Genomic DNA, 26,809 nt, shown 5'->3' with positions numbered 1-26,809 from the left:
TATGAGGCTTTTTCCCAGAGTGGAGGGATCAATTATTAGGGGACAAAGGTCAAGGTCCAGGGTGGAAGGGGAGTGGGAGGTGGGGTGGGATGGAGTCTAAAAAAGCTGTGCGAGGCAAGTTTTTCACAGCCTGGAACACGCTGCAAGGGGAGGGGGTGGAAACAGGAACAACAGCAGCATTCACAAAGCACCTGGACAAATACATGAATAGGAAGAGAATAGAGGGATACAGATCCTGAAAATGAAGATAGTTTTAGTATGGAAGGGCAAAATGTGTCAGTGCAGACTTGGAGGGATGAAGGGCCTCTATCTGTGCTGTACTTGTCTTTGTTCTTTTCATTTTACTCTATTCCTTAAAGACTTTCATCAGAATCATGACCAAACCTTTGCTTGCCCCAGTTAATAGCACTTGTTATAACTCATTATTCAACTTTCTCTCATGCATTCGTGAAGATCATGGAAAACGTTTCCAATGTAAAACAACTTTTAGTTTTAAAGAGTTGCATAAATGCTGTTATTGTGCATTTTAAAAAATGTAGACACTTTTGCAATCACAAGAAATGTAAATTAACTATTTTTTGAGGCATCATTGCTGCTGTAAAACAGGAAATGCTGCAGTCACTTGTGTTCAGTAATGATTTATCTTACTGAAGGTAGTTGAGGGGTGGCTATTGGTCAGGATAATCAGAAGAATATTTCTGTTATCCTTCAAAAACAGTTCAATGTGAACTCTTCAAGGCAGCCCAGGCATCCCTCAGTTTAACAAATTCACTGTAATGTGACACCATCAAACAAACTGGCTGAATTATGTGAGCAAGAATTGGAGTGAGACAGAAAATCAATATTTTCCAAAATTGAGGTGAGAGTGCTGATGTTGAGTGAAGGCAGACATCTCAGTGTTTTACAGCCTTTATATGCAGGTAAGTTACAGTGGGTTTGAATTTGAGAACAGGACCATTGATGCAGAGATGACACACCTCCTATTGCAACCTTTCTTCAATTTGTAAATACTATCATTCTTTAAGATGCATAAGGTTCACTGATTGGATTAAAGAAACACTCAACGAAAATCATCAAAATGACATAATTGCAACTCAATGAAACTTCCTCAGTTCTAAATGAACGCAATCATTGACTGAGATAGAGGGCCAGGTACCATTTTGGCAGTTTATCACACTCTTACATCTGAGTCAGAACACAGAGGTTTGATAAACATTTTAAATCTTTCGAACATAATCTAGGCTGACACTGCAATGTCATTCTTTGCCAGAATCAATGGATAAATGGCATCATTAGTCCACCCAACATTTTTAATGGACTGTGGACCTGAAGGCAGTCCATTATGAGGCTACCTCTGGAAGCATCACCTCTGAGAGGTGAAGACTAGAGATCTCCTTTTCACCTCAATACCAGGGTCCTGAGGTTCAAGGTAAAATTCAGCCTGAGATATGGAACATGTTTGCCTGGTTGATTGTAGCTACAACAACATTTAAGAAGCTTGACATCATTGAGGACAAAGCAGCCCACTTGACTGGAACTACATCCACAAATATCCACTCCCTCCACCACTGACACTCTGTAGCAGCTGTGTGTTCTACCTACACAGCGAAATGCAGAAATTCACCAAAGATACTAAGATATCACCTTCCAAATCCACGCCTGGTGTGGGGGAGTCCAGAACTAGAGGCATAGGTTTAGGGTGAGAAGGGAAAGATATAAAAGAGATCTATGGGGCAACTTTTTTATGCAGATGGTGGTACGTGCATGGAATGAGCTGCCAGAGGATGTGGTGGAGGCTGGTACAATTACAACATTTAAAAGGTATCTGGATGGGTCTATGAATAGGAAGGATTTGGAGGAATATGGGCCAAATGCTGGCAGGTGGGACTAGATTGGGTTGGGATAGCTGGTTGGCATGGACGAATTGGATGGAATGGTCTGTTTCAGTGCTGTACATCTCTATGACTCTATGACTGTGTGACCACTGTGTGACCACAAAGACAATGCAGCAGATACATGGGAACACCATCACCTGCAAGCCACTCACCATCCTGACTCGAAAATAGATCATTGTTCCTTCACTGTGAACTCAGCTCCTTACTATACTCATTATACACTCACGACTGTGGCCAAATTCTGATTTAAGTCATTAACAAGTTTGCTAATGACACCACCATAATGGGTCAGATCTTAGATAGAGACAGGATACAGAAAAGAGATAGAGAGTTTAGTGGCATGGTGGTAAAGACATCAATCTTTCCCTCAATGTCAGCAAAATGAAGGAGCTGGTCATCAACTTCAGGAATAGAGGGCATGGCTCTGTCTGTGCTAATGGTGCTGAAATGGAGGTGGTTGAGAGCTTCAAGTTCCCAGGATTAAAATCACCAACAATCTGTCCTTGTCCATCCACATCAACGCAATGTTTAAGAAAGCACACCAATGACTCGACTTCCTCAGAAGGCTAAGGAAATTCAGCATGTTCATAAAGACCCTTACCAATGTTTATAGATGCACCGTAGAAGGCACCCTATCTGGATGCACACAGCATGGTTTGGCAACTGCTCTGTCCAAGATGGCAAGAAATTACAGAGAGTTGTGAATGCAGCCCAGTCCATCTGTTGATTCTGAGTATACTTCCCACTGTCTCGGGAAAGCAGCCAGCATCATCAAAGACCCCTGCCATCCCGGTTAATATCTTTTCCATCTTCTTCCACTGGGCAGAAGACACAAAAGTTTGAAAATACATTCCAACAAATGCAACAACATCTCTCACGTATTAAAGTTGATCTTTCTCTGCGCCTTCTCTATACCTGTTACACTTTATTCTGCATTCTGTTCTATTATGCTGATGTGCTTATGTAAGATATGATTTGTCTGGATAGCACACAAAGCAATACTTCTCACTTAATCTCAGTACATGTGACAATAATAAAATAAAATCGAGTACACAATGTTCACATATTCTTTTCTAGGAACCTTCTGTACTTGTGAAACAATTCTTTATTTCTTGAATTGTCTCTTTCATACAGTATAGATTAGGTCTGTTTCTATGGGCGGCACGGTGGCCCAGTGGTTAGCGGTGCTGCCTCATAGCCCTAGGGTCCCAGGTTCGATTCCAGCCGTGGATGACTGCGTGGAGTTTGCACATTCTTCCCATGTCTGTGGGTTTCCTTCCGCAGCTCAAAATGTGTAAGTCAGGTGAATTAGTCATGCTAAATTGCCCGTAGTGCTAGATGCATTAGGCAAAGGGAAATGGGTCTGGGTGGGTTACTCTTCAGAGGGTCAGTGTGGACTGGTTGGGCTGAATGGCCTGTTTCCACACTGTAGGGAATCTAATCTAAATTACCCTTGATTTCAAATCTATGTGAAGGTGCGATTTAATTTCCCAATGTCACTGTATTGATTTCTCAACTCATTGAAATTATTTCTTTGAAAACGGTTTCAGGACTTCTTTAATTGTTCAAGCTGCTTTCTCTGTACAGCATTTTAAGAAATCCAGACTGCTAATTCCAGGTTTGGACTTTTGGACTCCATCTTAAAATCAAAGATATTAATAAATATTAATAAATCAAAGATATTAATCCTTTGATTGCTTTATATCTAAGTTTTGCTGACTGAATGAGCTGTTATTGATTTGATTTGATCCCTATCTATTTGGGAGAGTGTCTCTCTTGTGAAATATCTCCAAACTGTTTATGATGGTCATTGTTCGACTCTTAATTCCAGATTGTTATTGAATTCAAATCCTATCATTTGCCATTTAAAACCAAGTCCCAAGAGCATTGTCTGGATCTTTACATTAATAGTCTTGTGATAACCATTGCCTCTCCTTTTCCTGCTCAGAGACAGTTTCAAAGTCCTTAAATAAGCTGGATTTGTTACTAAATTTTCAGACAGTGATGCAAACTCCCTCTTCACTCATTTTTGAGAAGGTAGCAGGAAAGCAATAATAGCTGCAAGGTAAATGTACCTGATGATATGAGGGCAGCTGACAGGAGGTCTATTCCATGCTGACCCCTGAAAATGTCTGTTGCTTATGAGCAGGCAGAGGCTGCCATACTTAATACATATGAGCTGGCCCTGGAGATATCTCGTCTGCATTTTCAGAATGTTTGAAAAAAAAAGACTCATGCCGAGCTATCTGGAGGGCAAGATGACAAAACAAATAACTTTCGACCAGCGGGTCCACTCTGTGATGAACTCTTTGAGATAATATTGCTGAAGAAACTTAAAAAATGCCAATATCAATCCCATCCATGAGAATACACTCAGAGGAGTGGACATTCCTCACTGTTAAAGAAAGTTGATAGCCGTGAGCTGGTCAGAAAGCTTGATCCCTTGTGCTGATCCTTTCAGAGCCTATACCAGTGGAGAGGAGAACGGGATACAAATGGGAACCACACTCAAGAGGTTGAGGATAACCATCGGCATGGAAAGTCCACCCCAAGCCCAAATGGGTTAATGCCACAGACTCATGTGCTCCCACTGCATTTGCTGGCATGCTGGAGACGAAAGGGAAGCTGGTAGGAATGGTGAACGTCCACTGGATAGTCTCAAGAGGGATACTCCACCAGGAGATGCGTCAGAATCAAAGGGTATGCTTGCTCATGAATCAAGCTACATGGGTGCGTTTGGAGACATGTGTGGTCCACCTCAGTAAACTGTCCGAATGCTACATGTGTGTTGCTCTCCCGGGAGCAATATCCCCATGCTCCTTGCCAAATGTGAGCAAATCTACTGCTTTATTCAGAGCCATGAGGACTATCTCGTCCCTAGTGTCAGAGAGGGACACTGCACCCTCACCCTCCTACTCTTAAAGCTAAGGTCCAGGTGGGAGGAATGGCTGAAGGTACATACCTGTTTGCCTCTATAAGATACAGGAGTGAGACTAGGCCATTGAGTCTAGTCTCTCCACCAATCAATAAAATCATGGATGAACTGATATCCTTGACCTCACTTTCTTGCCTTTACCCTGCAGCCCTTGACTCCTTCCACAGAGTTCACTTGCAATGTGATCTAACCTTGGGGTTTGAAATTGTAGGAAACATTCTGGAGCACCCAGTAGCAAGGATACGTTCCCTATTTGGGAATTACTTGGAAATTAAGTCGGATTAATCTATAAAGGCCCTGGAAAGACAGGCATCACAAGGGGGAATGAGGAGCTGCAGGAATTAACAGATGCCAAACTAGACTGTATTGAAATATATCAGGCCAAAAGATATACTAGAGAAAATAAATGGGGTTAAAAGAACTGAATGACCAAGAAGGGTTTAACTTTGATCATGGAAAAAGAAAGGCATGTCTCAGAAAGGACCAATTCAGCAAGGATCTTCAAACCTGCAGAAAGCTGTAGCCGCACAAAGCAGTTGAGGAGGGTACTCCAAGATTTTGAGCCAGTGACACTGAAGGAATGGCAATATATTTCCAAGTCAAGATGGTGAGCTTCTTTAAGGGAACTTACATGTGGTGGTCTTCCGATGCATTTGCTGCCCTAACCTTTCTAGATGGAAGTGGTCATGGATTTGGAAGGTGCTGTCTGAGGATTCTTGGTGAATTGTTGCAATGCACCTTGACAGTGGTAGCCATGTGTGAACAGTGATCATGAATGGGAGCATGAATTGATAACTCATTTGTCTCTCAATTGCCTTGTTTTGAAATGTTTTAGAAAACCAATGCAGATTTTAGATTATTTCCTGAGGACAAAGGAGATTGAAAGTCAGCACATATCTAGGGACTTTTAAAACCCCTTCAATCCCAAAGAGGTTTCGCCTCCTGGCTCTCATAGTACTGAACACAACTTCTGGTGCTTTATTTTGTTCATTCATTGGATGTGGTGTCACTGGGTAGGCCAAATTTTACTGCCCATCCCAATTGCCCCTTGAATTGAATGACTTGCTATCACTATTTTAGAGGGCAGCTAAGAGACTATCGGATTGCTTTGGATCTAGAGCTACATGCAAGACAGATCAGGTAAGATTTCTTTGCCTAAAGGACAGGAGTGAGCCATTTGGATTTTTTATATCAATCAACAATGGTTATATGGTCAATGTTTAATATTGAATTCAAATTTCACCATTTGTTGTGGTGGAATTCAAACGTATATCCTCAGAGGATCAGAGTTGAAAGTTTGGTGCTGGAAAAGCACAGCAGGTCTGGCAGCATCCGAGGAGCAGGAGAATTGACGTTTCAGGCATAAGCCCTTCCTGATGAAGGGCTTATGCCTGAAACATCAATTCTCCTACTCCTCGGATACTGCCTGACCTGCTGTGCTTTTCCATGTACAACACTCTTGACTCTGATCTCCAGCATCTGCAGTCCTCACTTTCTCCTCAGAAGATCAGTCTGAGGTTTTATATCACAAGACTAGCGACATTATCAGTATGCCATTGCCTCTCCATTAGCTATTGAATTTCGAACTAGCAGACAGTTATGGGACAAACAGTGCTCCACACAATATTTACTGACCATCATAAATCCCTGACTACAGGCAACAATGGAAAAAGCCTTTTTTTCTGTAAAAAGCAGTCAACAACCTGTAGTTGTGTTCTCCACAAGCAAAAAACTTACCAGTTAGTTTAAAAAAAACACTGAAAAGGAAGTTATATTTCAGCAATATACCTCGGACGACCTTTGAAGAAATTTTAAAGAGAAAGAAACATTCACAAACTCTGCAACTTTTTGCTGGCCATTCATCCACCCAACCCCCACGCTTCCAATAAAGGAATTCTGGATTGCTAACTTTAGTTTTGGATATTTCTATTCCATCTTACAAACAAGGACATTGAGAAACTGATATCTCTCAGTTGCTTTGTACTGAAGTTGTTTCTAATTGAATAACCTCTTGATAGATTCAGGTTCAATCTGTCACTGTGCATGCTTGTGAATGGATCAGTGTTGCAGACTGTTCATAGAATCGTAGAATTCCTACAGTGTGGAAACAGGCCCTTTGGCCCAACAACACACAGACCCTCTGTCGAGTACCCCACCCAGATCCACTACCCCAACATCCAGTATTTGCCCCTGACTAATGCACCTAATCTACACATCCTTGAACACTATGGGCAATTTAGCATGGTCAATTCATCTAACATGCACATCTTTGAACTGTGGGAGGAAACCAGAGCACCCGGAGGAAACCCACGCAGACGCGGGAAGGATATGCAAACTCTGCACAGTCATTCACCCGAGGCTGGAATCGAACCCACGTACCTGGTGCTGCAAGGCTGAGCCACCATGTGTCTCTGATTAGCTGCATAAATCTTTGGCTACAAGATCAGGCCAAAGACTAGGAAACCTGCGAGGAGCAATTCAGCCTGTACCTTTCCACCATCGTCGAGGCATAAGTGACAAGCACGATTGAATACTCCCCACTTACCTGGTTGAGCATAACTCCAACAACATTCAAGAAGTTCAACACAATCCAGGGCAAAGCAAAGCAGTTCAATTGACTGGTGCCCTATCCAACTTCTTAAACATTCATTCTCTGTACCACCATTACACAAAACAGCAGTGCAGACCATCCACATAATGCACCACAACAATTCAGACCAAGGGTCCTTCAACAGCACCTTTGAAACCCTTGATCTTTCTTGCCTCGAAGGAAAGGACAACAGACCAATGGGATCGCTACCATCTGGAACTTCCCCTCAAACCACACACTAACCTGACTTGGAAATATATCACCACTCCTTCAGTGTCACTGGGTGGAAATCCTGGAGCATCCACCCTAACAGCCCTGATGGTATATCTACATTGTACAGACTGCATTAGCTCAAGAAGGTGTCCTAACTCAAGGACAATTAGGCATAAGCAATAAATGCTGGCCAACAATATTCACATCCTGCAAATAATCAAGTACAAAAAAACCCCTTGATCTTCTAGTCTCTATTTTTGTTTGATTTTTGTAAAATGTTTTAGATATTCTCTGACAACCTCAAATTGTCACTGACAATCAAGCTCTATTACTCCATTGTTGGATAACGGGATTGGAAAAGATGGATGTCTAATGATCATCATGGACATGATGGGCTAAAGAGCCTCTTTCTGTGCTGTAGCAAGTTTATGACTTTAAACAACTCTACGCTACTGTAAGTTATCAGTTTTCAACTTGACTCACAGGGTAAATTTTCAGGGCAAATGTTGAGGTTTGGATGCAATTTGATCACAATTTATTTTTGATACTTCATTTATTTCTGGATTTTTTTTATATGTAGCTTTCCACTCAAATTCTGTTACAATTTGCCAAACATGCAATTGGGTTGTGACTTAGAGCTTAATGCAAAATCAAAACGAATTAAAACATTTTTTCCTCGACAGTTAAGAGTAGTAAATTGAAGCACCTTGTGTAATATAGCTGGAAATCAGGGAATCACAAAAAAAATTCAATCTGAATGTACCATTGAATTAACTTGATTTAAATACTTGACATAAAACAATGCACATCACTGATACTCAGTTGTCAGTTGCCATGAAAATTAAATATTTGCAGGGTGCAGATTAGTGACCTTGCATTTATAATCAGCAATATCATAAGAACATCCTCAATGGTACACACACGAGTGTAATTAGAGAAAACTAGCTACAGTAATTTATTTAATCTGGTGTTATGGTTAGTTTTGAAGGCCAATCCAGCTCCTAACGTAGGATCATAGAGTCATAGAGTCACAAAACGCGGAAACAGACCCACTCATCCAACTCGTCCACACCAATCAGGCACCCCCAATCTGACCCTGTCCCATTTGCCAGCATTTGGCCCATATCCCTCTAACCCCTTCATATTCACATATACATTCAGATGCCTTTGAAATGCTGTAATTGTGGCCCACCTCTGGAGTAGTGGTCTTTTCTGTTGTGGTGGTCTCGGCCTTCCCAGCTCAGAAGTCTCATCGGTGATCTGGCTAAATCTTCGTTGAAAGCTTCCAGCCCAGTGTTCCGATAGCCCAATGTGGCAGTTTCATCCAGGAGTGGGGGTCTCGGTGGCGGTGTTTCTCACCAGTGTCTTTCAAACCAGTTTTTCCGGTGTCCCGGTTTCTCTATTTCATCCCAGTGTAGCATTCTCATTCCAGCTTTGTGTATCATCCCTTGATCAGCTTCCTCTGAGACCAGGAGCCTTTAAATAGACTTTGATTAACTTTTAATTTAAATTTACTTTTATTGTCAGTTATGAATTTACTTGTGACTTCTGTAATAGGTGCCATGGTAGAACGACTTATAATATTTTTCATTGTGATTGTTTTGCAAAAGTACACATGACAATAAACTTGATAAATTTCCTCTGGTATTTCATTCCATACACGCACCCTCTCTGCATGAAAAAGTTACCCCTCAGGTCCTTTTTAAATCTTTCCCCTCTTACCTTAAACCTATGTCCTCTAGCTTTGAACACACCCACCCTATAAAACAACAAACCTTGCTTATTCACCATTTCCATGCCCCTCATGATTTTATAAACCTTTATAAGGTCACCCCTCAGCCTTCGATGCTCCAGGGAAAATAGCCCCAGCCTATTCAGTCTTTCTCTATAACTCAGACACTCCAACTCTGGCAACATCCTTGTAAATCTTTTCTGCACCCTCTCAAGTTGAACACCAGCCTTCCTATATAATTGTGACCAGAAGTGCATACAATATTTTAAAAATGGCCTCACTAATGTCATGCACAGCAGCAACATGACATCCCAACAAATTTACCCATTTTTTTTGTTCAAAATGGTGGTGCAAACCCAGCATGAAAAATCACTGAATTTCAAAGAGAAATTATGTCCAGGGCTAATTTGGTTTCTGTGATCTATTGCAGTATTTTGAAAGCTCTTTTACAGCCAACATTGCAGTCTGTCTCCTCTGCATACTTCTCTGTTGTCATGCATTGCCTGTATTATGGCCACTCAGAAATTTGATGTAGAGCTATGTGGAAGAAATGCAGACTCTACATTGTGACAAAACTGGAACTTGTAGCATCAAAGTTATTGGTGCAATAGAGCAGAATTCTACAAGTAATGATTTCAGAAATAATATGCACGGTTTAAATACTCATTGATTCCAGTGTGAATATCATTATTGTTGAAAAATTCTGAAATGTTTAATGCCGGCAATGGATGATTGAATCAGTGAGGTTAACTGGAAGTGGCTGGTAGTGTTTCAATATTAGAAAGGTTGTGAGGATCATTGCATAAAGAGAACATTGCACCTTCTCCTCCTGTCAAAACTGAACAGTGACTAACTGGAGTAGTCTTTCCATTTTAGCAACGCAGTAGCTTGGAAAAACGCATTTGCACTCATCATCTGAATATGTGCCAAATGGATTCTGATGTGCAAATTTGTTGATGGCATGTCCAAGCAAATGTATCCATGCCACAAAGTGTATTATTTTATGTAGCTCCCTGAAAGAATCCAAAAGAGGTTAAATGACAGATTTGCTGTAACGGGTGTAACTGAAGCTGGACGTCAAAGAAGGCTGGCTTGTGTCCTTGCTTCCTGCCATCATAAATTGATATTTGCAACCATAATATTAAGAAGAGGCAGTGTATAGGCAGCAGATGTTTGTTCATGGTGAAAAAAGGACAAAATTGGAGAGGGAATTGTTTCTCATGGCCAAAACTGACAGAACTGTACAGGAAACCGTTTGTACTTGGCTAGGGGTCTCACATTTCAGTTAATTGGCAAAACATTCAGGGTGAGATGAGGAGAGTTTTTTTAGATCAGGAAGGCACTGCCTGAAAGGGTGTTGGAAGCAGGTTCAATTATAAACTTCAAGAGGAATTGGCTAAGCATTTGAAAAGGAATGGTTTACAGGCTAATAAGGAAAGAGCAAGGAAAATGCAAGCTATTGGACATCTCCCTCAAATGGTCAGATAGGATAGGATAAATGGCTTCCTCCATGTTCTACCTGTTTTTGACTTCAACTTCCACTAACTTACTACCACTCATAACATTAGAATGTCAAAACAAACCTCACTACCACTAAATTACTTTTCAAATGTAGTTATCCTTGTATTATAGAGAAATATGCAACAAGATCTGGACAACTTCCAGGTTTGGACTGATAAGAGACAAGTAACATTTGTGCCACACAAGTGCCAGGCAATAACCATCACAAATATGACAAAACCTAACCAGCTTCTCTAGATGCTCATTGGTATGACCATCACTGAATGCCCACTATGGACATCCTGCTGGTTACCATTGGCCACAAACTGAACTGGATTATGCTTATAAATGCTGCACATCAACATACATATGTTCAGCCATATAGCATGGAAACAGACCCCTTTGGTCGAACCAGTCCATGCTGAACATAATCCCAAACTAAACTAGTCCCACCTGCCTCCTGCCCCATAACCTTCCAAACATTTCTTCTTCATGTACTTGTAATTACCTCATTTACTTGGAATTTTACCCACATCCGTGACTTCCTCAGGAAGTTTATTCCACACGGAAATGACACTGCGTAAAAGATTTTCCCCTCCATTAAAGTAGTGATATGAAAGTACGTGGGAATGCAGTGTCCCAGCGGTAATGTTACTAGACTAGTTAACCAGAACACAAGGCTAAGGGCCTGGCTTGAGAAGATTTTCCAATCCCATCATAACAAATTGTGAAGTTAAACAAAAATCTGGAATTGAAAAAATACCCTAATGTCAAATGATGTTCAAAGCCCTTCTGGTTCATTGATATTACCCTTACCTGGACTGGTCTACAAGTGATTTCAGACTCACAATAATGTTGTAAACTCTTAACTGGCACCAATAAACAACTCTGATCAAGGGGTAAGCAATAAGTCCTAGCCCAGCTCGCAACGCCCATGTGCCATGAACAAAGTTCAAAAAAATGTATATAAATGCAAGTTGTTGTGATGAGGCATAATGGCTCAATGGTTAGCACTGCTGCCTCACAGCACCAGGTCCAATTCCAGCCTTGGGTGACTGTCTGTGTGGAGTTTGCACGTTCTTCCTGTGTCTGTGTGGGTTTCCTCCCAAAATCCAAAAATGTGCAGGTCAGATGAATTGGCTGTGCTATAATTGCCCATAGTGTTTGGAAATGGGTCTGGGTGGGTTACTCTTTGGAGGGTCGGTGTGGACTGGTTGGGCCAAAGGGCTTATTTCTACACAGTAGGTAATCTAAATAGCAAGTTACCTTATGCGCAGTGATGATCTGGAGATGCCGGTGTTGGACTGGGGTGTACAAAGTTAAAAATCACACAACACCAGGGTATAGTCCAACAGGTTGAATTGGAAGCACACTAGCTTTCGAAGCAACACTCCTTCATCAGGTGACAATCAATTTTTCAATGTATAATTTCAGTTACATCACACTGTAAATTTTTGCTATAAATTCTGTGTTAGGATTGAGCCCTCAACTATCACCTGATGAAGGAGCGTCACTCCGAAAGCTAGTGTGCTTCCAATTAAACCTGTCGGACTATAACCTGGTGTTGTGTGATTTTTAACTGCATGTGCAGTGCATATACATTTTTTAACTTGGATGTCTTAAACTCCTGCAATGTAACTGTATTATCTGCTTGATCCCCAGTGCCCAGCTGATTATTCAACAGCAAGTGAAACAAGCAGTTTTGAATGGAAAATCTTTGGCTTACTATTAATTATAATATGGTACGTTATGGCTAAAAGGTATGAGTCATGCAGGTTAGTTTACACACTGTGATCTAGAGGAGAAAAGGTAATGTTTTTTTTAGTTGCTATGATGCCAGAGAGGTGAAAATAAATGGATTCAATAATTATTTCCAAAGGGAACTCGACTTATTCTGCTTTCTTGAACCACTGCAGTCCATTTGATGTCAGTAGAAGCACAAGGTGAGTTGTTTATTCAGAGAGCTGGCAGATATATGACAGGCTGAATGGTTTCCTTCAGTGCTCTAATCTTTCCACAATTCTACTTTTTTTTCAAAGTGTGCATTAATTGCATGCCCTTTTCGAAACCTTTAGCATGTAATAGCACAGGTGGGGTCAGGCCAGCACAGGAATGTATGTTGGTACAAGTACAGATCAGAGGCTGGGAATTCTGCATTCAATTCTCACCTCCTGACTGCCCAAAGCCTGACTCTCCAAAGCCTGTGCACATCTGCAAGTCACCAGTCAGGAATGTCATAGAGTCATAGAGTTGTAGAGATGTGCAGCATGCAAACAGACCCTTCGGTCCAACCCGTCCTAACTGAACAGATATCCCAATCCAATCTAGTCCCACCTGCCAGCACCTGGTCCGTATCCTTCCAAACACTTCCTATTCATATACCCATCCAGATGCCTTTTAAATGTTGCAATTGTACCAGCCTCCACCACTTCCTCTGGCAGCTCATTCCATACACGTACCACCCTCTGTGTGAAAAAGTTGTCCCATAGGTCTCTTTTATATCTTTCCCCTCTCACCCTAAACCTATGCCTTCTAATTATGGACTCCCTCACTCAAGGGAAAAGACTTTGTCTATTTATCTTATCCATGCCCCTCATGGTTTTGTAAACTTCTTTAATATCACCCCTCAGCCCTAGCCTATTCAATCTCTCCCTATAGCTCAAATACTCCAACCCTGGCAACATCCTTGTAAATCTTTTCTGAGCCATTTCAAGTTTAACAACATCTTTCCAATAGGAAGGAGACCAGAATTGCACGCACTATTCTAACAGAGGCTTAATCAATGTTCTATACAGCTGCAAAATGACCTCCCAACTCCTGTACTCAGTACTCTGACCAATAAAGGAAATCATACCAAACACCTTCTTCGCTATCTGATTTACCCTGCGGTTCCACTTTCAAGGAGCTATGAACCTGCACTCCAAGGTCTCTTTGTTCAGCAATACTCCCGCGGACCTTACCATTGAGTGTATAGGTCCTGCTAAGATTTGCTTTCCCAAAATGCAGCACCTCACTTATATCTAAATTAAATTCCATCTGCCTCTTCTCAACCCATTGGCCTACCTGATCAAGATCCCATTGTGTTCTGAGATAACCTTTTTTGCCGTCCACTACACCTCCAATTTTGGTGTCATCTGCAAACTTACTAACTATACCTCTTATGCTCACATCCAAATCATTTATATAAATGATGAAAAGTAGTGTACCCATCACTGATCCTTGTGACACTTCACTGGTCACAGGCCTCCAGTCTGAAAAACAACCCTCCACCACCACCCTCTGTCTTCTACCTTTGAGCTAGTTCTGTATCCAAAACAGTGATGGAATGTGATGGAATACTCCTCACTTGCTTGATGAGTGTGGCTCCAACAACACTCCAAAGATTTGACACCATCCAAGATGAAGCAGCCTGTTTGATTGGCACCTCAAATGCCACCCTTAAGCATTTAGGCCCTCCATCACCAGTGGCACAGTGACAGTGATGTGTACAATCTACTAAATACATTGCAATAACTCACCAAGGCTACCTTAACAGCACCTTAAAAACCATTGATTTTTGCTACTTGGAAGGACAAGGTCAGCAGATGTAGGAGAGTATCACCACCTGCATGTTCCCCTCCAAGCCAGTCATCATGTTGGCTCAAAATCATATGTTTGTTCCTTCCATGATGCAGTTCCTATCTTCCTAACTGCCCTGTGCGTGCCAAAAAGTCCAGCAATTCAAGAAGGCAGCTCACCACCACCTTGTCCAAGTGATGGTCAATAAATGCTGGCCCACTCAAGGACGCCTGTATCCCACGTACAAATAAAAGAAAAAAAACAAAAATGTATGAATGAAAGTGTGCACAGCGACTGTCAATGACTACCTAATCTTTTGGTGAGTTTGGTTGAAAGAAAAATGTTGGCTAAAGATAATTCTTTCCTCAAGTAATATGGAAGTATGTACAGATGCATTCGGTTCACATCTCACTCGAAGGACAAACTTTGAGAGTGCTGCACTCCCTCACCACTATGTTTGAGCTTTGGACCAGATTATAAGTGTACATAGAGAAAGAGGCCTTGAAGTTCAAGGCACCACTCATATGTTATGGATGTTCCAACATGTACGATTAAACACTTGAAATGAAGTCAGTGCTGTACCATAGAAAATCTAACAGCCAGTTTGGTCACAAAAGCAACAAGTTCCACAAACAGTAATGAAAGGGCCAAATAATCAATTTTCTGTGAATTAGTTGGGGGGTAAGTGTACCAGCCAGGACACTGGTGAGAATTCACACCCCAATGTGCTTCAAAGTAGTACCAAGGGATCAATTATCTGCACCCACAAGAGAAGATGGGAACTCATTCAAACATGAGCAATTCTAACACAGCATTTCTAGAAGAGATTCAGTACTTAGCATCACCATTCATTATGATCATGGCTGATCATCCACAATCAGTATCCTGTTCCTGCCTTATCCCCATAACCCTTGATTCCACTATCTTTAAGAGCTCTATCTATCTCTTTCTCAAAAGTATCCAGAGACTTGGCCTCCACTGCCTTCTGGAACAAAACATTCCACACACCCACCACTCTCTGGGTGAGGAAGTTTATCCTCAACTCTGTTCTAAATGGCCTATCCCTTATTTTTAAACTGTATCCTCTGGTCCTGGATTCACCTATCAGGGGAAATATGCTTCCTGCCTCCAGAGTTTCCAATCCTTTAATAATCTTATTCGTCTCAATCAGATCCCCTCTCAGACTTCTAAACTCAAAATGTATACAAGCCCAGTCGCTCAAATCTTTCAACATATGATAGTCCCACCATTCTGAGAATTGACCTCGTGAACCTACGCTGCAATCTCTCAATAGCCAGAATGTCCTCCCTTCAAATTTGGAGACCAAAACTGCGGTCTCACCAAGGCCCTATACAGCTGCAGAAGGACCTCTTTACTCCTATATTCAATTCCTATTGTTAAAAAGACCAACATGCCTTCAGCTTTCTTCACTGCCTGCTGTACCTGCATGCTTGCTTTCATTGACTGGTGTACAAGAACACCTAGCTCTCGTTGTACTGCCCCTTTACCTAACTTGACTCCATTTAGGTAGTAATCTGCCTTCCCGTTCTTGCCACCAAAGTGGATAGCCACACATTTACCCACATTAAACTGCATCTGCCATGCATCAGTCCACTCACCTAGCCTGTCCAAGTCACCCTGTATTCTCATAACATCCTCCTCACATTTCACCCTGCCACCCAGCTTTGTGTCATCAGCAAATTTGCTAATATTACTTTTAATACCTTCATCTATATCATTAATGTATATTGTAAACAGCTGTGGTCCCAGCACTGAACCTTGTGGTACCCCACTGTCACCACCTGCCATTCCAAAAGGGACCCGTTTATCACTACTCTTTGTTTCCTGTCAGCCAGCCAATTTTCAATCCAAGTCAGTATTTTGCCCCCAATACCATGTGCCCTATTATTGCTCACTAATCTCCTATGTAGAACTTTATCAAAGGCTTTCTGAAAGTCCAGGTACGCTACATCTACTGGCTCTCCCTTGTCCAACTTCATAGTTACATCCTCAAAAAAATCCAGAAGATTGGATTAGTCAAGCATGATTTCCCCTTCATAAGTCCATGCTGACTCTGATCTATCCTGTTACTGCTATCCAAATAAGTCATACTTTCATCTTTTATAATTGACTCCAACATCGTTCTCACCACTGACATCAGGCTAACTGGTCTATAATTCCCTGTTTTCTCTTTCCTTCTCTTCTTGATAAGTGGGACAAAATTAGCCACCCTCCAATCCACAGGAACTGATCCTGAATCTATAGAAGATTGGAAAATGATCACCAATGCGTCCATGATTTCTAGAGCCACCTCCTTCAGTACCCTGGGATGTAGACCATCAGGTCCTGGGGACTTATCAGCCTTCAGACCTAACAGTCTCTCCAACACCATTTCCTGCCTAATATAAATTCCCTTCAGTTTATCCATTACCCTATGTCCTTCAGCCACTATTACATCTAGGAGATAGCTTGTGTCTTCCACAGTGAAGACAGATCCAAAGTACCTATTCAACTCTTCTGCCATTTCCTTGATCCCCATAATAAATTCACCAGTTTCTGACTTCAAGGGCCCAATTTTAGTTCTTAACCATTTTTTTTTCTTTTCACGTGCCTAAAAAGGCTTTTACTATCCTCCTTTATAGTTTTGGCCAGTTTGCCTTTGTACCTCATTTTTCTCTGCATATTGCCTTTTTAGTTATCCTCTGTTGCTCTTTAAAAGCTTCCCAGTCCTCTGGCTTCCCGCTCATCTTTGCTATGCTATGCTTCTTCTCTTTTATCTTTATACAGTCCTTAACGTCCCTCATCAGCCATGGCCACTCCTGCCTCCCCTCTTTCTTTCTTCCCCTTTGGAATGAACTGATCCTGCACCTTCTGCATTATATCCAGAAATACCTGCCATTGATGTTCCACTGCCATCCCTGCTAGGGTATTGAACCATTGAACTTTGGCCAGTTCCTCCCTCATAGCTCCATAATTCCCTTTTATCAACTGCAATACTGACACTTCTGATTCTCCCTTCTCCCTCTCAAATTGTAGATTAAAACTGATCATATTATGGTCACTACCTCTTAATGGCTCCTTTACTTCGAGGTCCCTGATCAAATCCAGTTCATTACACAACACCAGATCCAGGTTTGCCTTCTCCCTGGTAGCTCCAGTTCAAGCTGTTCTAAGAATCCATCTCGGATGCACTCCACAAACTCCCTTTCTTGGGGTCCAGTACCATCCTGATTCTCTCAGTCTACCTGCATGTTAAAATCCCTCATAACAACTATAGTAATACCTTTGTGACAGGCCAATTTCAACTCCTTATTCAACTTACACCCTACATACAGACTACTGTTTGGGAGCCTGTCCATAACTCCCATTAGGATCTTTCTACCCTTAGAATTTCTCAGCTGTATCCATACTGACTCTACATCTTCTGATTCTATGTCCCCCTCACAAGGGACTGAATATCATTCCTCACCAATAGGGCCACCCCGCCCCCTCTGCCCGTTAGTCTGTCCTTTTGATAGCACGTATAGCCTTGAATACTCATTTCCCAGACCCTGTCCACTTGAAGTGACGTCTCAGTTATCCCCACAACATCGTACCTACCAATTTCCAACTGAGCCTCAAGGTCATTCACCTTATTTTTTATGCTTCGTGCATTCGTATATAATATTTTTAATTTGATACTCCCCTCACCCTCCCTATCAATCCTATTTCACTTGACCATACTGTATGATCTCTTCTTGAGTTTTCTGATCTGTTGATTCTGTTGTCTTTCTTAACTTCTCTTATTCTCACTTTCCTTTTAACTTGCTTCTTAAATTTCTAGTTTGTCCCCTCCCCTCCACTACTTAGTTTAAACACACCTGTGTGGCAGTGGCAAACCTGCCTGCCAGAATGCTGGTCCCCCACCCTATTAGGGTGCAACTCATCCCTCTTGTATAGTTTACCCTTCGCCCAACCCACCGAAGTGCAACCCACCCAGACCCATTCCCCTACATTTACCCCTTCACCTAACACTACGGGCAACTTAGCATGGCCAATTCACCTAACCTGCACATCTTTGGACTGTGGGAGGAAACCGGAGCACCCAGAGGAAACCCACGCAGACACAGGGAGAATGTGCAAACTGCACACAGACAGTTGCCTGAGGCGGGAATTGAACCTAGGTCCCTGGCACTGTGGGGTAGCATTGCTAACCACTGAGCCACCCAAGTCCAATATAATATTCAAGTCCATGCACTGAGATGATGGATGTAAATACAATTTATAGCTTCCAAAATAAAATTGCATAACTCCTCAAAAGGGAAAGGAAATGTCGGCATACGCTGAGATTGGAGGAGATGTGGTGTCATCTGGTGTGCTTTGTCAAGAGCTAGTGCACCCACAATTGGATGAATAGCGATTCTATGAGAAGATACGGAACCCAAGTGAGTGCAAGCGGAGATCTGTCCTTTAGCAAATCTTCACAGAGACATGTGTCTTTTTTTTGCATAAACATTGGACAACTTACCAAATGCTCATCTCAAAGCAGAAGTGAGGGTTAAGGATTGGGAATAACCTGACCTGATTGTACCCCTTAATGATCTAAGTTCACAGCATCTGAAACGTAGTCTTATTGTGACCCTATCTTGAAAAGGGCTTGAAAAATGTTGCAATCCCTCAAGGCATACTGCAGGATTAAGGGTGGAGAGGTGAGATTGAAAGATCCATGACAACAAGGGGTGGGAGACAGAAGAGAGAGGAGGAAAAGGGCAGGAACTAAATGAGACCAATTGCTTCCTGTGCTCAAGAAAAGCAAACCCAAAGTTTTACCTTGCACTTCACTTGGGGCCCCAACTGCACTTTGGGAAGCCTAGTCCTTTACAAATCCTTTTTTTATATTTTTATAACTCATAGAGTTATAGCATATGGCATAGAAACAGGCTCTTCGACCCATCACGTCAATACCAACCAAAAACACTAAACAACACTAATCCTGTTGACTTGCCCTGGGTGAATCATCTACTGTGACCTATCACCTCAATTTGATCATTTCTGAACCATCTAAGTGCAAACAAATACCAACGAAATTTATGTACAAAGTTAAAAATCACACAACGCCAGGTTATAGTCTAACAGGTTTATTTGGAAGCACTAGCTTTTGGAGTGCCACTCCTTCATCAGTTGGTAGCAGCAACCACCTGATGAAGGATCAGCGTTCCAAAAGCTAGTGCTTCCAAATAAACCTGTTAGACTAACTTTGTGCACCCCAGTCCAACACCGGCACCAATATTTCATGACTGTGATTTATGTAAACCGTGTTAATCTTTCAATCTCCTAAACCCTGGTATAATTCTGCATTATACCCCTTGCAAGGTCAATATGTTCCTCCTAAAATTCAGTGCAAAATTCTGTACACAATTATGTAGATGTGGTCTGATCGATATTTTATGCACTTGAAAAAAAATCATTCGTTAACTTTTAAACTATCACCCCCTTGAGATTACAGTCAACGAACAGGAAATGACATCACCACAAACCCCAGGAACCCCATCCAGGACAAACATATAAATAGAAAGCAGGGGACAACAGCTTCGCTTCACTTGGAGGTCGCCACTGATGATGTTACCTAGCCAGGTAATGAAACGTCTGGATATCAAACCTACAGCTCAGCGAGCAAACCTACACCCTAAACCTCAACCTGAGCTACAAACCTTCACAAACTTTGCAGTCAACAATCCATTAACCCTTCTGATTTTTTTTTGTCCCTACATTAGCTTTTACTGATTAGTGCAGATGGAAAACAAATCTTCTTGTTTGTCTCCAGATTATTGTCTTTCTCCAATGTGGAAATATTTCAAAGTGTCTTTGTCAACTCTAACAAGCATGACCTCAGTCATCCACACCATCTAGCACAATTATGCCCACTTACCTCATCCGCCTGAAATTCTTTGCTGCCAATGCCACTAATTATTGTGCCATCTAAGATAGTGAAGTTTGGATAAGAACCTTTTCATTCTAGTTTTCGCTCATTAAGAAAAAATAGTGAAAAGCAAAGATCATCGCATAGATTCTGAGAGTGAGGAACTTGTTAACTTCAGCCAATAAGAAATTTGCCTATTGGCTGCATAGATTTTTTTAACAAATATGCTCCAATGGATAATGACACATCTGGAGCAAGTAGGACGTGGAGCTAGGCCAGTTGATGCAAAGGCACGGACACTACCACTGCTCAATAAGGGCTCCTGCTATTGTCTGTATATAATGCCTTCTACCCCTCAACTGATTACCAATCCAAGTCACAAGCTTCAAATTCTGTGCGCTCTCACTTTTGTTAATTAATCTCTTATGCAAAGCACAAACAAATATGAAACCATGTAAACTCATACCCTTCTCTCTGAAATGCCTGTCTTTAAAGTCATAGAGTAGACAGACAGGAGGCTGGAAGAACACAGCAAGCCAGGCATCGTCAGGAGGTGCAGAAGTCAATGTTTCAGGTAGAACCCTTCTTCAGGACTTAGAGTCATAGAGTCAACGAGGTATACAGCACAGAAACAGACCCTTCGGTCTAACTCGTCCATGCCAACCAGATATCCTAAAGTAATCTAGTCCCATTTTGCAGCATTTGGTCCATATCCCTCCAAACCCTTCCTATTTATATGCCCATCCAGATGCCTTTTAAATGTTGTCATTGTACCAGCCTTCACCACCTCCTCTGCCAGCTCATTCCATACACACACCACTCTCTGCATGAAAATGTTGCTCCTTAGGTCACTTTTATATCTTTCCCCTGTCACGCTAAACCTATGACCTCTAGTTCTAGACTCTCCACAACCCAAGGAAAAGACCTTATCTATTTATCCTATCCATGCCCCTCATGATTTTATAAACCTCTATAAGGTCACCCCTCAGCCTTCGACACTCCAGGGAAAACAATCCTAGCCTATTCAGCCTCTCCCTATAGCTCAAACCCTCCAACCTTGGCAACATTCTTATAGATCATTAGGATTTGCATCCATGAAGGAAATGGTCATACCTGTCAACTTTTCTTTCCACCAGTTTTTTAATTCACTTGTGGGATGTGGGCATCACTGGATTTATTGCCCATTCTTAACTGCCCCTTGACATGGTGGTGGTGAGCTGCCTTCTTGAACTGCTGTAGTCCACCTGCTGTGGGTTGACCCACAATGGTCTGAGGGAGTGAATTCCAGGATTCTGACCCAGCAACCATGATGAAACAGTGGGTCAGAAACTTTGGTGAATTTCTTCAGTGCATCTTGTCTATAGTCCACACTGCTGTGAGTGAGTCAGTGCTGGAGAGAGTTTATGCTGATGGATGTGATGTTAATCAAGATGATTATAACATTGATAAATTTACAAACATCGGTAACTCTATTTAAACTTTGCGTTAACTCAGCACTTGCAACTGACAAATGCCAGTAAACCATTCCTTTCCGTCAGTTATTTAGCTTCACACTTACAACTCATTCTAGGCTAGGCTGTGTCTTGCTGTTAGCTACTGTTTTTCTCTTGTTTGCTTTGCTTGCTATAAATTCCAGACTGTAAAACACAATCCTTAAAAAATAAATCACACCCATGTCAAAACAACAAATGCTGGAGATCAGAGCAGGTCAGGCAGCATCCATGGAAAGAGAGCCGGTAAGGGGCCCCCTCCACACTTCACATCAGCTCTGTTGAAGAGTCAGCTAGACTTGAAATATTCACTTGATCTCTCTCTATGGAGGCTGCCTGACCCGGTCTGATCTCCAGCATTTGATGCTTTCAGTACAGATTCCAACATCTGCAGTAATTTGCTCCTATATACCTGTGTCGAAGATTGTCTTAGAAACCCTCCCCAAATCCATGTTTCCTTATCTTTTTAAACAATTTCATGCTTATTCCATCACACATGAAGGTGATTTTGATGGAGAAGATCTGGTTTTATTTGGTCAGTTTCATCTTAATCAGGAAAGTTGCTGTGAGTTTAGAACTTGTAAGAATGTGATGTTCACTCAGACATAGTGGCTGTAAACTTGCAGGCATAATTATATTTGGTAGATGTACACACATTGTGTGGTCTTCTGCCTCTTGACAATTGCATAAGTGGAAGTAGAATTTGCCTATTTTTTACAAAGTCTGGGGGCAAGCTTGTTAGACAGAGACAAACCTGGTTGGGGACAAAAAACTGCAGCTGCTGGAATCCAAGGTAAACAAGGAGGAGGATGGGAGAACACAACAAGCCAGGTAGATCAGGAGGTGCAGAAGTCAACGGTTCAGGTATAATGTTTCACCCGAAACATTGACTTCTCCACCTCCTGATGCTGCGAGGCTTACTGTGTTCTTCCAGAGGCAAACTTCTAGCATCAAGAAGACTTGAGCTCGCACCCATCAATCACCTCATACAGAACTGACAAGTGAGTGTGGGCGGGTTTCTCAGCCCATCAAAGGCCTTGTCAGTGGTGACCTCCGATGACATAAGCAGCTAGTCATTCAGAGGTTGACAGCTCTGAGTCCAAACTCAGCCAGTTGAGGCCTACACCTCAGGCCTACTCCTCAGATTCAGCATAGGGAAGGTAAACCATTTTTATTCTCATCTCGCGGGCTAGGAATCATGGAAGGGGGAGGTTTTGGAGGGTGTCAGAGGGAGGGGCATGGGGGTTATGGCTTTTGGAACTGACTCCAACTTGAGGCAATTGTAGGCTGCATTCCCCCATAACCAAACCCCAGCCTCCAACATAATCAGCAGGTCACCATGGTTTCCCAGTCAGGAAACTAGACAGCATTTCTACAGGCTGGAGATTAGGGATGTGTGTTACTGAGACTGTCAGTGGCTCATAATTAATAACTTAAAGGCCCCAGTTTGTTCCAGGTCGAGAAGATCTCTGCAGGAGGCTCTTGGGGCACAATGGTAGTGTCCCTATTTTTGAGCCAAGAGACCTTGCTTCAAATCCCACCTGCTGCAGAGGTTTGTAATAACACTTCTGAACAATTTGTTGAAAGATCACCTCAACTATGATGATGCAGTGGCAGTGTCCCTCCCTCTAGATGCAAAAGCCCAGATTTGATTCACAATTGCTCTAGACATGTGTAACAATGTCTCTGAGCAGGCTGATTTGAGAGGTAATTCAGTGGCCCTTCTTGCCCACAACTTAATTGTGAAGGGGTTGAGTTTTTGCCTCAGGTCAAATTGCACAATAGTATTTCCTTCTCAACAAAAATAGAAAGAACTGCGGATGTTGTAAATCGGAAACATAAACAGAAATTTCTGGAAAAGCTCAGCAGGTCTGGCAACATCTATGGAGAGAAATCAGAGTTAATGTTTCGGGTCCCGTGACCCTTCCTTAGAACTGAGTTCTGAGCTTTTCCAGCAATTTCTGTGCTTGTTAATATTCCCTTTTTGCTACATCTCTGACAACTTCTGCCAAGAGGAAATTCACACACTGTCTGTGTATGTCACTTTTTGTTTGATGTCCCTCAGAGGAAGGATTTGTCTAGCATATGAAAATTATCCCCCACAAACAATTTTTGTTTTTAAATGGTATCTTCTTTGAAATTGAATGTTTTCGAGTTGAGGCCTGGCTACAAATGCACATTGCCTAGAAGACAGACACGATGCCTGATCTTCTCATCTTGCACTCATCAGGACAAATGAGAAGCTTTCATGTTCCTCTTTCGACAATATTAAAGCTCTTAAAATCAGATGCCTTCCATATTGGAAAGTATTCATACAGAATCTCCTGCTTACCTTGGTAGTGAACTCAAAGACAAATCAAAAACAATTGGATTCCAGTCCTGACCTATTCTTCACAAACTTATAATGACGCTTTCATCCACTACTATGCTCATCACCCTACCTTTGGTGAAGGATTTCGCAAGATTGATGTTAACCTGAGACATCTGCGGTTGCCTCATTTCTAACTGCCTCTTTCTCTGTTAGAACTATTGAGTAACTTCGAGTAACTTCCAGTTGGACGCATCAAATGGTGTACAACATCCACCATCAAAGTATTTGTCAACATTCCTTAAAATTCTAACACATGGCTGAATTCCACAAGATGTTTCTCTGGAAAAGAAATATTTAGGATGTAAGAAGCTTTGTGTTGTACAAATAGTATATATTGCCTCACTCAGGCAAGCTCTGGTTCAATCAGTAATTCTCATTAAAGCAGAGAAGGTCCAAATAGAGTTGTGCTTGATTGAGCGGTTCTCGTGGCCAATGTAGAATGCCAAATAGGACAAGACAAGCATGATTGAATTAGCATCAAAGCAGACTGACATCCAAATGAGAGGCTGTCGGAAGTATTTCTCAATAAATCCCATAATCTTTTCTTGGTCCTGAGCCTCAATGAAATAAGTTGCCCTTGTGCAATATATGAGAGTTAAAACATCATCACATGCTGCATGCATTCATTGCTTCAAGAAGTATAGTTAAGCTACCTCATTACACAGGGAGAATCTCTATGTACACAGCATTAATGGGCATCATTATTGATTGCTGGCCATGAATTATAGACAGAGTAGATCTATTTACCACGTCAACTCCTGTCATTTTCTATCTATTGATAGGTAAGTGAGGGCTAGTTCTTTGCTGTTTGTTTTTTTTCTAAGAAATACATTAAATGTGATCTGAAGATAGGCTAACTCTCTTCAAGGAGAAAGTCAAGCTTATGATACCTGCAGCTAAAATAAACCCCTTTCCTGCCCCAAGTTCAAATTGCTTTCAATTTCAGCCATAATTTGTGTCTCTTTAGGCTACTTTAACACGATATAATAATAAGACCATAAGACAAAGAAGCAGAAATTAGGCCTTTTGGCCCATCAGGTCTGATCTGCCATTCAGTCATGACTGATATGTTTCTCAACTCCCTTCTCCCACCTTATCTCTGTAACCTTTGATCCCCTTAACAATCAAGAACCTATCTATGAAAGTTGCTGGAAAAGCTCAGCAGATCTGGCAGCATCAGTGAAGACAAATCAAAGTTAGTGTTTTGGTTCCGAGGAATGTTAACTCTGACTTTTATTCAAGATGCTGCCAAACCTGCTGAGCTTTTCCAGCAACATCCATAGATAGGTTCTTGATTGTTTGCAACAACATCTGTTTTTGTTCCTGATTTTATAACATTCGCAGTTCTTTCGGTTTTTATTAAGAACCTATCTCTCTCTGTATTAAGTATACTCAATTACCTGGCCTCTACAGCCTTCTGTGGCAATGAATTCTATAGATTCACCACTCTCTGGCTAAAGAAACATTGAAGTCTATGGAACAATATATCATTTAGCTCTTAATGCCTCTCTCAGTCCTCTCAAAGTGCTATTCTTTTACCATTAGAGCTGAAAATGTGTTGCTGGAAAAGCGCAGCAGGTCAGGCAGCATCCAAGGAACAGGAGAATCGATATTTCGGGCATAAGCCCTTCTTCGGGCTTATGCCCGAAACATCGATTCTCCTGTTCCTTGGATGCTGCCTGACCTGCTGCACTTTTCCAGCAACACATTTTCAGCTCTGATCTCCCGCATCTGCAGCCCTCACTTTCTCCTCCTTCTTTTACCATTACTCAAGGTCTTGTAAATTCACAATCCTTGACTAAATATCTATGATCATTAGCTATTTCTTGATGTGGGATTTAGTCAGGGTCATGAATTTCTGCTCTGACCCTTCAAGTGACTGAACAGTATCCCTTGTAGTGGTGGGTTCTGGAACTGCGGGATCTTTGCTTCCTTTTCTTTCCTTCCCTGCATTATCAAACTTACGGTATGATTGAAAGAGCACCGTGACTTGATCACCAAGTTGTTGTTGTACTGAATGATTGATAATGAGAGCATCTCACTCATGCCAATGCTGCCATGCCTCAGGAGATAATCAGTGACACTTTCTCTGGCACCCCTGCAATTTTTGAAACATAAGAAAATAGGGCCTGGCTGAGGAGATGCTTTTTAGCCATTAAAACATGGTGTCCAGTCTATCTTGCTTTTATTCATCTGTGAGATGTCGGCGACACTGGCTGTGCCAGCATTTATTGCCCATCCGAGTTGCCCCTTGAGAAGGTGGTGGTGGTGGTGAGCTGCCTTCTTGAACCGCTGCAATCCACCTGCTGTGTGTTGACCCAAAATGCCGTTGGATATTTTTATATGGGTTTTGCCTGCTTTCCTGTGGAGATAGACGTCTTTTTACAGTCTTCCCATTGAATTCGGAGGACGTGGCAGAGGCATTACTGGTGAAATTTCTCTTCCGCTCTCATGTGGCGCCATTACAAAATTCACTAAGTCTGGTGACTGTGACATGATCATCCCACAAAGAGTTGTGTTAACTTGCGAAGACCTTTGCTGGCAAGTACTTACTACCTAGATTAGATTCCCTACAGAGTGGAAACAGGCCCTTTGGCCCAACAAGTCCACACCGACCCTCCGACTT

This window comes from Chiloscyllium plagiosum, chromosome 17, assembly GCF_004010195.1.
Source record: "Chiloscyllium plagiosum isolate BGI_BamShark_2017 chromosome 17, ASM401019v2, whole genome shotgun sequence".
Classification (NCBI taxonomy): Eukaryota; Metazoa; Chordata; class Chondrichthyes; order Orectolobiformes; family Hemiscylliidae; genus Chiloscyllium; species Chiloscyllium plagiosum.
This window is presented reverse-complemented; position numbering follows the sequence as displayed.